At 35.4% G+C, this 15,371-nt stretch overlaps 1 long non-coding RNA gene across 8 annotated transcripts in view; it reads right to left on the bottom strand.

The window, feature by feature from the left end:
• Window positions 1-339: 339 nt before the first annotated feature.
• The window catches only part of LOC307181626, a 30,482-nt gene continuing 15,450 nt past the window's right edge, over window positions 340-15,371 (bottom strand). For 2 of the 8 annotated variants that reach the window (XR_013826978.1, XR_013826985.1), the window contains 9 exons: window positions 15,138-15,249; window positions 14,690-14,823; window positions 13,381-13,495; window positions 13,032-13,229; window positions 12,306-12,411; window positions 10,357-10,486; window positions 5,835-5,975; window positions 4,958-5,072; window positions 340-2,921 (listed from right to left, as the gene is read on the bottom strand). This is a non-coding gene — a long non-coding RNA (uncharacterized lncRNA). The remainder of the gene's footprint in view (window positions 2,922-4,957; window positions 5,073-5,834; window positions 5,976-10,356; window positions 10,487-12,305; window positions 12,412-13,031; window positions 13,230-13,380; window positions 13,496-14,689; window positions 14,824-15,137; window positions 15,250-15,371) is intronic. The other 6 variants (XR_013826980.1, XR_013826982.1, XR_013826984.1 and 3 more) reach the window with 6 other exon arrangements.

The following is a 15,371-nucleotide window of genomic DNA, read 5'->3' on the forward strand; positions in this document are numbered from 1 at the left end:
ACAGAGTAAAAAGAAAATCCTTAAAATTATTTTAACACAACCAGAAAATCTAATATACAAACATGACAAAAACAGAACAAAAAAGAAAATTACAGATCAGTTTCATCTAAGTAGTACACCTGCAAAAATTCCAAATCAAATTAAGATACTCATAATTCAGTAGTAAATTTAAAAAGCAAAACTTCTTTTTAACCAAAATGAGTTTGCTGAATAAACAATAAAAGGAATATAAGGAAATTTCAATATTAAAAATGAATTATTTCACAATGATAAAAGTTTAAAGAATAATATAATTGTTTATGCAAAAAGCATTTGATTATATCTACCACTTGGTTTTGATTAAAATTCTTTAGAAATATATCAAAGGTAAGAGACTTTTCCTAACACAATACACAAGAATCTCAAATTTAAAATTAGCATCTTACTTTGATGACTGAGACTACTTACATCAAAATAACTTACCTATTGGAACTAAGACCTGATACCACCCCTAGCAGGGTTCTATAAACAAGATAGAACTGTAAACCAACAAATAAATTCAGTCTGTTCATCTAAGCAAATAGTTCTTCCATCATTGATAACTTATTATTCATATAGGGAAGTAGCTCATTCATCAGACAAAAATTTGATTATCTAAACTCACATCAAGGTCCTCATCTTACTCTTTCATCGACTTCAAACTATCGCAGGACAAATTTTGCCCACTCTTAACCAGTTCCCTGCCTTGAAAATCCTGCCTTAAACCACATCAACCCATCCCTCAAAGCCCTAATTTCCTGCTTTTGAAACACTACTAAACCTTGTCAAAGTGGTGTTTTCCCTTGCTGCAGTAGGTTTCTGAGAGTCTTTTTGCTTAATAGACCAGCAAAAACATGCTGGTCAAACCCAAGAAGTATCCATTAAAACCTAATTAAATCAATGGTGGGTAATATTTCCACAATTGTTTAAGTGCTCTGAAAGTATCAGTCAGTGAATTTTATCAACATAACTAAAATCCAGATCATTTGGAAGAGGAGAATCACAACTATCAGTATTTTCAAAGGATTTAGTACATAATTTGAAAAAAAATTCTGAAAAGCCATGAGAAAGAGTAAGGAGATCACTTACCCCCAAAACAAAACAAAACTTCCAGATATAGAAAAATTAGCAAGTAAGAAAATAAACTGAAAGAAGATACCCCCACCACAAAGTGAAAATATTAACAGTAATTAAAATTATTGAATAAAAAGAAAGACATACCTTGTTCTTGGATAGGAAGACTATTGTTAAAAACCAATTCTCCACTAAATTAATTTATTGAAGTTGATGAAATTGCAGTCTAAACTGTAATTTCTTCCAATGAGAAGACACATGAGACAGGAGGCAGAAGAAGAGACACACAGACCCACAGAACAAAAATGGAGCCAGTCACAGATGAGAATACAGCATATATGCAAGATGGCATTACAGATAAATGGGCAATTATTGGCAAATAATCGCAAGTAATGGCAAATAACTTGGCAACTTTAAGATTTGAAATAAAAAAACTTTCTCATGATTTAAGAATTTGAATTAAAAAACACAAAATAATTAGAAGTTAACATAGGTGGAGAGTTTTATGGGATCAGTGTAAATATCTTTCTAAAATGACATGAAACTCAGAAGCCATAGAAGCGAACATGGTTATACTTGGACACATAACAGTCATACACATTCTTATAACAAAAATGAAGTTTAAAAGTGTGTAAAAAATATCTGTAATGCTTGACAATCGAAAGCTTATTCCCCCAATAATAAATGAGCTCTCTGAAATTAGCAAGAGATTAAAACCTCCACCCACCCCCAAAATTGGATATAAAAAGAAAATTTAAAAATACAGATGGCTAATAAACATATGAAAAAATGATCACACTCAAAAATGAAAGAAATACAATTTAAGACAATAGTTTGGGCTATCACACTGGCAAAGATTTTAAATAGTCATAAAATTCATTATCTGTGAGGTTGTGGGAAAGCTGGCAATCTCATTCATTGCCATTTGAGGATAAAGTTGTTACCACATTTTAAAGGAAATCTTGTGATCATTTTCAAAATTTGAAATGTGCATATACTTAATCCCAGTATTTTCACTGCCGAGTAATTTATTATGATATAATAGACAAATGCAAATTATTGATATATAGGGAGGTTCATTGCACAGAAATTTGGTGCTAACATAAATATCTATGAATGAGAAATGCTTAAAACATTTAATTATATTTCATGTACAAAACAATCATGCAGTCATTCAACAAATGACACAGATATGTATTACTGAAACAGAAAAAGGTATTGAAAAAACTGTTAAATGAAATGCAATTTGAAGAATAATGTGTACAATATAGCTCCACTTTCAGAACCCCCCAAAATATCTTGTGTGTGTGTGTTTGTGTGTGTGTGCATCTATCCACTTAAAGAATGCACACAACTTATTTAATAGAGGATAACTCTAGGAGATAGAATTGGGAGAGAGGAGGGCACTTAATTTATATATTAGATATTTAGATATGCTTTGAATTTTTGAAAAAATTTTAATAGAACTTAATTTTTAAATTTACCACATGGCAAATGAAAATTATAAATGTATATTTATGGGAGCACTGAGCAATTCCATCATTCTGAGTTTCTTGTGCAATAATATTTCCTCTACTGAGGCTCCTGGGATTGAGTCAAGTGGAAGCAAGGGAAACAGTCACCATGCCCAAATTAAAGTCTCATCGATGATATCCCAACATGAGCATTTCTCAGTTAAGCATTTCTTATCTGCAGGAGGAATCCACTGCAACACAGGAAATAGAAGAGTTTCCATGCACAAAGAAGACTGTATCATTGTTTTGAAGAAGCTGATGGTAGAAGTAATGGTACCCACAGTAACAAATCCACCTCGTCTCTGTGGTCATCACCTGCAAGGACACAGTGGGGAAAATTGGCAAAGGTGAGGCACACATTTTCTAAGGAGCCTGTCAGGGGAGCTATGAAATCCTTGTACACTCTTCCTCTACATGTTCTGGAAAAAATCTACCCAGAATACACAGAGAAAACCACATTTTCAGCAACTGAGTGGCTGCTATGGCCAGAAAAGTGACTTTAAGACTTCCTAAAGGATGCAAAACACTGGTGATACATTTTTCTCCTTTGCTTGGCCAAAAAATGATGGAGATCTCCAACTATCTCAGATATTTATCTGTCTCTTCCCCTCTGAATTTGGCTCTTTAAAGTTCTAGGTCACTCATTCATTGACTCAATTATTTCAGGCAAAACTACTTGTCTACCTTCCAGTCTAATAATTATTGAGAATCTATTACATCTCATGCATATAACAATTCTCTGATAACACAATGGATCCAGCCAAGGAGTTTAGTTTGTTGGATAAGAAAAGTTAAGGAAATCTTTCATATTAACAGTAAATGTACTAACTGAGATGTAGAAAACTATGAAGATATACAAGAAAAGTTGTATCTCTTTTCTTCCCCCCACATCTTTATTGTAGTATAAATGTTTTACAATGTTGTGTTAGTTTCTGCTGTACAACAAAGTGAATCAGCTATATGTATACATATATCCCCCTATCCCCTCCCTCTTGAGCCTCCCTCCCACCCTCCCTATCCCATCTCTCTAGGTCATCACAAAGTACCAAGATGATCTCCCTGTGCTATGCAGTAGCTTCCCATTAGCCATCCATTTTACATTTGGTAGTGTATATACATCAATGCTACTCTCTCACTTCATCCCAGCTTCCCCTTCCCCCCCATTCCGTGCCCTCAAGTCTGTTCTCTACATCTGCATCTTTATTCCTGCCCTGCCACTAGGTCCATCAGTACTGCTTTTTAAAACTCAATATATATGCATTAGCATATGGTGTTTCTTTTTCTCTTTCTGACTTACTTTACTCTGTATGACAGATTCTAGGTCCATCCACCTCATTACAAATAACTCAGTTTCGTTTCCTTTTATGGCTGAGTAATATTCCATTGTATATATGTGCCACATTTTCTTTACCCATTCATCTGTCGCTGGACACTTAGGTTGCTTCCATGTCCTGGCTATTGTAAATAGTGCTGCAGTGAACATTGTGGTACATGTCTCTTTTTGAATTATGGTTTTCTCAGGGTATATACCCAGTAGTGGGATTGCTGGGTCATATGGTGGTTCTATTTTTAGTTTTTTAAGGAACCTTCATACTGTTCTCCATAGTGGCTGTATCAATTTACATTCCCACCAACAGTGAAGGAGGGTTCCCTTTTCTCCACACCCTCTCCAGCATTTATTGTTTGTAGATTTTTTTGATGATGGCCATTCTGACCGGTGTGAGGTGATACCTCAAAATGGATGAAAGACCTAAATGTAAGGCCAGACACTATAAAACGCTTAGAGGAAAACATAGCCAGAACACTCTATGACATAAATCACAGCAAGATCCTTTTTGAACCACCTCCTAGAGTAAGGGAAATAAAAACAAAAATAAAAAATGGGACCCAATGAAACTTAAAAGCTTTTGCATAGCAAAGGAAACCATAAACAAGACGAAAAGACAACCCTCAGAATGGGACAAAATATTTGCAAATGAAGCAACTGACAAAGGATTAATCTCCAAAATATACAAGCAGCTCATGCAGCTCAATATCACAAAAACAAACAACCCAGTCCAAAAATGGGCAGAAAATCTAAATAGACATTTCTCCAAAGAAGACATACAGATGGCCAACAAATGCATGAAAAGATGCTCAACATCACTAATCATTAGAGAAATGCAAATCAAAACCACAGTGAGGTATCACCTCACACAGGTCAGAAGTTATATCTCTTAACTCATTATACAATCTGGCCTTTCAATTAGAATGTAACCACAAGTCATCAATCTTCAGAAAATTAATGTCTAACTTTCTACCCAGATGTGGTTGCTACTAGAAAGCGAGGATTATTCTGACAAAAACCTTACCTTCAGAGGGTAGCCCTTGGACAACAGGTAGGTGAATAGGCTCTGTCTGAAGAATCTTGCTTCAGGGATTTACTGGTATCATTCATTCCCAAAAGAGTTCCCAAGAAGTCATCTTCTGAGGCGGGGGGGGGGGAGAAAAGAAAAGAAACACCACTTCCAGTGAAAAAGGCAATTCAGCTGGAAGCTGGGAAGTCACCGTTCGGTACTCTCCCAGATTGATTTAATTTGGAAGCTGCTTTCTACTCCGTTACGCAGCTCTGAAATTATACCTAGCTAGCTGCTCATAATTCTATACATCTCAATATCAACACCTTGTATCAGAACCTTTCTCTCTTGTACATTTCCAAAGCTGACTGGATTGCCTGGATCCTGCTGAAAATTGTTTCTTTTTTATCATTTATTTTTTTCTGCTTAGTTGGCCAGGTTATTTATAAAATCACTCTATATCATCTATTCATATATCTATTCTCAATAAAATTTTATTGAAATCCTACTCTATGTCTGACAGCCCATTAAGCACTTGTGTCACAAAAATGAATCTAAAAACATCAGGCCATAAGAAATTAAAACCCCATTTGATGAATCAGTCATACAAATAAAGAGCTGAGAAGTAACTTAGTAAATGGTCCTATAGAGGTAAATTTAGTTTTAGGATAGAATAGTTGAGGAAAGACCCCCATTTAGGAAGACCTGTTATGACCCAAAGCTGTAACTTCCAATTACTATTCTCAGGCTCATCTGGATCTTGGATTGGTTTTTAATGCTATTCAGCTACAACCAAATGTCATCAAACTTAAGAAGAGCAAGATCTATCAATGCCTATCCACCTGAGGCCTTTTTCTAATAAACATGCAGTTCCCTGCCTGTATAGTCATACCTGCGAGGGTGTCCAAAGGACCACAGGTGGGAAGGGAGAGCACTGGCTGAGAAGTAAGTTGTCACCTCCTTCTCTAGAACTGACATTCAAAGGTTAAGGCAAAAGCATAGACAGTTTCCCTTTCCTTCTAGGCTCTATCACCTGACAGGAAAAAAAAAAAAGAGGAAAAATAACAGTTTAAGAAAGAGTATATGCAGATATAAATGCACCTATGTGTACATATAAACTGTACACAAACACACATGCATGTAATCTAATTTAACAATAAAACATTCATAAAATGTGGGTATCCTGTGCTACACACAGACTGGGCAGGGTGGATGTCGCTAAGTCCTTTGTATGCTATGTGCACAACCTTCAGACATGCACTGCTCTCTTTTCCCCCTGAGGTCCAATAGACACAGAGAGTATCTGACCAATAATTATGTTAGCAAGGGAAAATATTCCCATTCCATTAAGACTAAATGTTAGAAAACAATTTTTTTTACTATTATGTACAGATCAATGAAAACATGGTTTCTCTATTACAACCTGCTGAAGTCCAACAGACGCTCCCAACAATTCCAATGGCAAAAGAAAATTGTTTCTAGTTTGTCAATTATCATAAAACCATCTTTAGAAAAAATATGCCTGTCAATAATATCCAAATACCTAGAAACATTGGATTAAGCTAAATTACTCTTTTTAAAAAAATAGTCTAAAATTTGCCCCAGAACAATAATCTAGTGAAAAGGTACAGTTCTGTGCAATAATCAGAAGTGTACTAACTATTCTTCATCTAAAACATATACATAAATACAATATTTTAATATATGATTTTTAAGCAATCTCAATATAACTATAGATGTGACAAAATGAAGAACACATTTGATTACTATGTTCAGATTATCTTCAAAAATGCAGAGAACAATGGCTTACATGTGATTTACTGATCTCAACTTTGCTGATCACCCGATGAACAAATGAAAAACTGTATCTATCTTAAAGTGATGTCTGAATACTCTTTCTGAAGTCATCTGCGGAACACTATATCACACATTTTATCAAATGTATTTACAGGTTTTCTTCTATTATCATGTTAACCATTAAAATATATTGAAATACTAGATTTATGTAAAGGAGTAAAATTTTAACTTCTATATTAAAGTTAAGCAAAAAACATACACTTGTTAAAACATGCATTGGTCTTCTGAATATAAACATATTGATACAAGGCCACTGTCTTATTTCATTTTCTTGCTTCCTGACAAGTCAATAAACAAATTTAGAAATATTTATCATAATGTGATAGCTTATAATTCTACTTTCCAACATAGTTTTCCAAAATAATCTTACCTAAAATTTCAACAACTTTTTAAAGATGTTATTTTTATAATAACTATATCTCTTACCATATAGTGACATACATGTAATAACTCTAGATAACTTGTGTCCAATAGAACTTTTGTTTCTGCTAAACAAAGGTCTGGAAATCTTAGGGGTGAGAAAAAGCATATCATTGTGCATATGTTATTGCACAATGGCTATTGCAATAGCCATTGGTCTCAGACACAGCAAATTTAGTCGTAAATATTCCTGCTGGAAAATATATAGATGTGGACTTTGAGTTTTCTGAAAGTTCCAATAGAAGATAAGCAGCCATTGCCTTCAAAGAAACCTACACAGACACACTTCTTCAGAAAATATTTAAGACCTAAGTTAAGATAATGTATTGAGGAAGAGAAGGATATTAAGTGCCTCTAATGGAAAAAGAAACACAACCTTCTAAAATCACTGTCTCTGTAAAACCTGCTACTACTAAGGAAATCTTGGCAAATGGTAGCAAGTGCTCTGGCTTACATCACACCTGTTTTTTATATAGTTGGATGGCAGAAACATGTTCAACAGTGTTTCACAACCTTTTTTTCCCATCACCTGCCTGGATATCCTTCTTAGACATTTTCTCCTAGTTTTCAACACTGCCCCCAAATTTTAGTACCACAGATATGCTGTATATCTGCTTATGTACTATGGTTGTTTGGAGGACAATGAACCACTGTAATATTTAAGATTTCTTTTGATTCCCAAGAACCAATTTTTCACCTCAGGAGGATGACATCGACTATGTTGAGAATACACTGTGAATACTTGTTAATTTGAGAAAAATAACTAAACAGGTAAGGAGCTCATAGAGTGTTCCATTCTGTCATGAACTGTGTTTGAGGCAGTTTCCCATTCTCTTCAAATGGTCACTCAACAGGACACACTGCTGAGGTTTCAGGGACCTTCTCTCAATCATATACCTCATTTTGGCCCAACATCATCTTCATTCCTAAAAAGGAAGGAACTATTCAAGCACTCTAAATGTCCAATGCCTTTATGCTTTGAGCTAAGCACAGAAGTGTCAAAAATCCTAGAATCTACAGGAATGGAAACCATGGAGAACTCACCATATTATTAATGTATGTATCTGATGTTATAACAAGGGTCCTCCCAAAAGAGATTAAACTATTGACAAGCAAAACAAAACGAACAAATAAACAAAAACAAATTAAAAAAACCACTGACTAGCAACAGGTAAATTTGAATGATAGTGTATTGTCAATGAATCTTCTGGAAACTTCACAGAGATCAGCACTGATACTGATAGTAATGCAAACCTAATATCAATGGCATGTTACTGAGTTTAAAGTGCAACTAGAACATTGCTTTCCTCCACAGCCACCTCCTCTCAAGAAAACACAATGAGACAAATAGTAGCATTCCTCCAACCAATCTAGCTTTCAGTTAAATGGGTTTTCCCTATAGCTAATCTGGGTTTTACTTTTATGTCATTGATCTTTGCTCAGAAATTTATTATTTACTCCCTTTTACTTGATTTGGGTTTAATTCTCTAGTTTAGTCTTTTTCTTGCTTCTTAGGGTTAAAGCTTAGATTATTTGTTTGATATTTTTCCTCTTTTCTGATATAATCATTTAAAACTATAAATTTCCCCCTAGGCATGTCTTTAGTTGTATCTGACTCAGTTCTAAATGTTTTCTTTTATAATTTTGTCTTTGACCATGGGTTCTTGTAAAAGATGTTAATTTCCAAATATTTAGTAATAAGCCAGATTGACTTGTTTGATTTCTAATTTAATTTCTTCTGTGGTCACAGAACATACTCTACACAATTTCAATCTTTTAAAATTCACTGAGTTCAGTTTTATAACTTAGCATATGACCTATGTCAGAAAATGTTCCAGATGTGTTTGAAAATAATTTGTGCTCTGCTATTGTTAGGTAGAGTGTTCTATATATGTCAGGTCAAGTTGGTTGATAAGATTGCTCAAGTATGCTATAACCACACTGATTCTCTATATTGGTCTATCAATTATTAAGAAGAGGGTACTGAAGAGCCCAGATGTTACTGCTTAATTGCCTATTTATCCTTTTGATTATGTTGGGTTTTGCTTTATGTAATCTGAGACACTATTACTTGATGATTATGTAATTAAACCTTCTATCATATAATATCCTTCTTAATTTCTAGTAATAGTTTACCATAAAGGCTATTTTCTCTGATGTCAGTATAGCCACTCTTGCTCTCTTCTGGGTATTCTCTGCATGATATAATTACTAATCCTTTATCTTCATACAGTTTGTGTTTTTTGTTCTGAAGTATCTCTTTTATAAACAATGTATACCTGTTTAATTTTCTTTCGTTTTTTTTTTTTTTTTTTTTTTTGCGGTACGTGGGCCTCTCACTGTTGTGGCCTCCCCGTTGCGGAGCACAGCCTCCGGATGTGCAGGCTCAGCGGCCATGGCTCATGGGCCCTGCCGCTCCGCAGCATGTGGGATCTTCCTGGACCAGGGCATGAACCCGTGTCCCCTGCATCGGCAGGCGGACTCTCAACCACTGCACCACCAGGGAAGCCCTGTTTAATTTTTTAAATTAAATCTCCCAGTTTCTGTCTTTTAAATTTAATATAATGGTCATGTGGTTGGATTTATGCCTGCCATTTTCCTATCTGTTTTCTAGATGTCATATCATTTTGGTTTCTCTGTTCATTCTTAGCTGCCTTGTTTGTATTAAATAGATACTTCTTACTGTACTATTTTAATTCTTTGGTAGTTCTTTTAATGCTTTTGAGTTATTTGCTTAGTACTGACCCTAGGGTTTACAAATGCACCTTAAATTATCACAATCTACTTCAGAGTAACACTAATTTTGTTATATGTCCTTTTATATATCTTGAACTCAGTTTCAGAGAAGTGATTCTGTCACTTATTTTGTCCAGATTTTCCAACATCTCAATTATTGAAGCCATCATTGGCCCCAGCATGTTTATAAAGCAATTGTGAGCCTGAGATAGGTGACAGACACGGAACAATAAGGATCCCATCACCACTGGATACACAGTCCATGCTGCTAAGTCATGGAGACCAGCAAACCCAGTCAGCGATCCAGTTCCATGTCTGACTAATGCAGATAGACTCTCAGTGTCATTGGAACATTGCAAGTCCCTAAAAGAATATCAGTATCCTCAGGACAAAATGCTTACCTTTGTGAGAATTCACACAGGCCTTTGATGATGGGAAGTAGAATTATTCCCAACACTTTCCTTCATGTCTCATCTCACGGGGAAGGGATAAACTTATCCTTATGAAACCCAGTTTTTGGAACATGTCAACCTGTGGGAAAGATAAATGTGCATCTAGATGAGAAGTAGGATGAGTCCATTTGTCAACTATATACAAGACAGGAGCGTTCACTATGTATATGCATAGTGTAATCCATATTATCATTCTACTGAGATGTTTCTGAAATTATTCAAAAGACAGATAGTGCAAAAATTGGGGGTGGAAAAGTGCCTCATATGACTCACCAGATTATTAATGCCTCACACTCTTTGGATTAACAGACACCTCACAAAAGCAATAAAATTCTAAATTGCTTAGTAAAATATTCTAGGAACATACATTTATTAAAATTGGATATTACATATGGAAGGCATTGTTTTGATTTTTCCCAGAGAATGGAGCTAGTGCAAGTGACAAAAACAGCACTTCTTTGGTGTGGCAGTGAGAATTACAAGCAGCAAAATATCCCTTCTCTCTAACATCACTTCCAATCTGCAAAGCACAAGGAAAATTAGGGAGCTGAGAAAGAAAACTTTCCTAATGTAATATTTAGTAACAAGTTGTTATAAGGAATACATCAAAGATATTCAGTGGCAATCAATATGACAAGAATGCAGCTGCATGGCACAGGGATATTGGCTCGGTGCTTTGTGACTGCCGGGAGGGTGGGAGGGAGGGAGACGTAAGAGGGAAGACATATGGGAACATATGTTTATGTATGACTGATTCACTTTGTTATAAAGCAGAAACTAACACACCATTGTAAAGCAATTATACCCCAATAAAGATGTTAAAAAAAATATGACAAGAACTATAAATGCTCATTCCTTGGAACATATTAATTTAGAAATATTTGTTCTAAGACATTTGTCTCAAAGTTTCCTCAGTGTACCCACCAGAACTTCATTCATTATAACTAGGATCTTTCTTTAAACACATTAGAAATCCATTGGGGGTATATAAAAGTGTATAAGGAAATCCATGTAAAACAAACAAACAAACACAAGAACTGGAAATTTAATCATTTAACATCTGAAAATGTTTAATGCAGTATATAGTTGAAGCCAGTACTTGTGTGTTGCTCTTTTGGTTGATGAGAAAAACAAAAAACAAAGAAACAATAATTCAATCCTAGTGACTGGTTGGCAAGCAAATTAAAATATATTGTGAAGGTCTCACATATAGTACCTACTTTTTAATTATCATATATTTGTTTCACTTACTAGGGAAAAGTAAAAATCCATAATCTGTATTTTGACCACCTATAAATAGCACTCAAGAGAGGACTCCAGTAGCTCAGACAACTGTGTGAATGGCTCAAGTGTAGGTACAACCATTTCTAGAATCTTCAGTGCTCATGTGCTAGTTCCCCAGGGTCTGTTTACTACAAGTGTATTTATGCTGCCAGCTAAAGACTCAAAGGGTTGCAATTTCACCTGACAATTAGATATGAATAGACACTGTACAGTTCAGTTCCTCTAATGCATGCAAGCAGCTTAGCCTGATACCACATGAATGAAATCACTGATCTCCACCCTGCAAATATTTTGCTTAGGGTGGGTATCTATGCTAGACCTCAGTTTCACAGAAGTGATTGTGTAACTCATTTTGTTCAGATTTTTAAATGAGATCAATTATTATAGCAATCATTGATACACATGAGTTTCTAAAATAGGGCACTGCTCACCTCAGAAAGTGAAAGAGACTCTGAAGTTCATCACTTATCTACTCTACTCAGTTATGGAGACCAGACCCCACATCAGTGATCCAGGCTTCACAGCTGACTATCATAGACAGTGCCTATGGTAATTGGAATATTATATAATCCTTAGAAGGAAGGTCAATATTTTAGGGACAAATGCTTACTGACTTGAGAATTCCCACTGGCCTCTTAGGATGGGCCTTTCCTTCATGTTGCATCTCAAGGGGAAGGAATAAACATTTTCATAGGAAACCTGAGCTCTATCCTTGTTACCCTGTGGGAGTAGAATAAAAATGTGGAAAGATTAGAAGTAAACCTGTCCATTGGCCGGTCAGGCATAAGACAGTAGGGTTCAATAATGTACCCTCCTATTAAATAAGCTAATGCATTGCTCTGCTAGGGTGTTTCCAGTGTTATTCCAACAACATTAATTGTATTAGGCTCTCTGGCCTCCATAAGAGCAAATATTGTCCAACATTTTCTGCCAGACAAATTAAATGTGAAATCAGACTGTCGGAATGTGCTTAAAGTTCCAGGAAAATGTTGGCCTGGTGAACAATTCAACCACAACAATGCATATAATACATATATATTCTGTAAATTAAACCTCAGAATTATCTTACCCTCAAAGATGACCCAATGAATTGGGGAGGAGAAAACTGCCATGATAGGGAAATAAAGAACAGTTGTCTAAAAATCACTTATAGCACTAAACTTGCTTGAGCTCAGGAACCTGGCAATTTGCAGAGGATGCACAGTTACTCTACGCCTGATTCTACATGGTATGGTCACAGCAATGCAGGCAGGACTCACACAGGCACAATAAATACCGACATGTGACTAGAGAGGTTGGGAGGGTGCAGAGAGGAAAAGTCAAACACTGAGCCCTCTCACCATGAAATACTTCCCATCCTATTGTCAGGGTGTTGCTCACCAGGCCACACTGCTGAGGATTCAGTACATTTGGCCAAGCACACCCCTCAGTAGAAACAGTTTCTCTCTGCCACACTGGTGAGGAATGGCTTTACTTTCATCTCCATGCTTAATTCCTGTATGAGGCATTAGTAGGAAGACTGAGAAAATGCAAAAATTCTGGAAAAGAACAGAAAGAAGCCTCAAAGAATCACCAGATTATTAAGTCCTCACACTGTTTGAATTGACAGACTCTACAAAACACCAATTAAATTCTTAATTACTTAAAAAATAATAACTCAGGAAAAATTTATAAAAGATTAGATGTTACCTTGAGAGTGCATCATTGGATTTCTTCTTAGATAAGGAGCTGGCAGAAGTGACAAAACCAGCTCTTCTTTGGTGGGGTGGTAAGAATTCCATGCAATTCCAATATTACTTCCAACCTACAAACCACAGAGGAAATTAGAGGAGTTGAGAAAGAAAACCTTCCAAGTTGAATATTAATTGATAAGAGGTTATAAGGAATTAATTACATATATTTGCTGACCACCTGTATGATAAGAATAAAAATAGCATTGTTCCATGGAACAGGAACGTATAGAAAGTCATTTGTTCTAAGACCTGGTCAAAATTTCTCCAAAGGACCCTTAGAATCACTCATTAAAACTGGGATCTCCCTTAAAACACATGTGAAACAGACTGAAGGAATATGAATATTAACCAATAAAATGCCAAGACCTGGAAACGCAATAATTTTACAATTAAAAATATTTAGTGCAGCATATACTTGACTCCATCACTCAAACGTCTAGAAAAGTTCTCTTTGGGTGAGAAGAAAAATAACTGTATGAATTTTTGTGACTGAGTTAACAATCAAATCAAAACATGCCCTAAGATATTCCTGTAAACACAAACTACTTTTAAATTTCCATATATTTGCTTTATCTAAAAAAATTGACAAGTAAAGACATAATATCTTTTGAACTGACTACGTAATTGACCTCAATAGACTACTGCTCACTCACAAGATTGTAGCATCTAAGGAAATCTTGTGAATGGCTCAAGGGTAGACAAAATCATATATCCTTGGTCTCACTACTAATGTGCTGATTCTCCAGAGTCTGATTACTATTAGTGAATGGATGTTGTCAGCCAAGCACTCTAAGAGTTTCCACGTCGTCCCTAAACCAGACATTTATAGATCTCTGTACAGCTCATTTCCCTTAATGTATGCAATCATGTGAGCTTTCAAACACTTCAGTCCTGGCTGGTACCTCTACTAGACCAATTGAGCTCCCTCCACATTTTTTGCCTAGCATGGTCCCTGGGAGGGACCTCAGCTGACAAATGATTTTGTCACTCAGTTTGTTCATATTCCAATGAGAAACATATGTGAAGTTATCATTAATCCAGGCACATTAGTAAAAGGAACTTTGATCCTGAGATATGTGGCAGTCACTGAGCACTCAGGGATCTGACACCCTCAGACACATTGACCCACAGTATTCAATAATGCAGACCAGTCATCACAGTCGATAACAGTCCCATGACTGACTAGCACAGCCAGAGTCTCATTGTCGTATGAGTGTTACAATGTCCTAAGAGGAATGTCAGTATTTTCAGGATGAAATGCTTACTGATGTTACAATTCCCACTGGCATTTGAGGATGAGATGGTAAAATGATTTTCAATACTTTCCTTCATGTCACCTCTCAAGAAGAGGGATAAACTCTTTCATATTAAACTCAACCAGTGGTCCATATCTGTGGAACTAGAGTAAAAATATGGAAAAATGAGATGTATATATGTCTATTTGTCAAACATGCAAAAGACAAGCAGATTTATTATGTACCTTCATATTAAATATACACATATTACTTTACTAGAATGTTTCTGATGTTATTCAAAGGGAGAAAGCACAAAAACCTTGGAAATAAAGGAGACAAAATATTGGACCTCACCAGATAATTAATAACACATTATTTGGATTAACAGATACTTCACAAAACCAATTATCTACCTGATTACAAAAAATATAATAAAAATAAGCCATAAAAAGAAAATTTGTTTAAAATTTGTTATTACCTTTGGAGTTCATTATTTTGTTCCATCCCAGGAGAGGGAACAGGTGAAAGCAACAAAATCAGCACTTTTTTATGGTGGTGAGTATTCCATGCAATTCCAAAGTCACTTCCATCTTTCAAAGCACAGAGGAAATAAAGGAAGTTGTGAAATAAAACCTTCCCAATTGAATGTCAATTGATAAAAAGTAATAAGGAATTAACCACAGATATTCACTTGACCATCTATATAATGAGA

This window comes from Stenella coeruleoalba (genome assembly GCF_951394435.1).
Source record: "Stenella coeruleoalba genome assembly, chromosome: 2".
Classification (NCBI taxonomy): domain Eukaryota; kingdom Metazoa; phylum Chordata; class Mammalia; order Artiodactyla; family Delphinidae; genus Stenella; species Stenella coeruleoalba.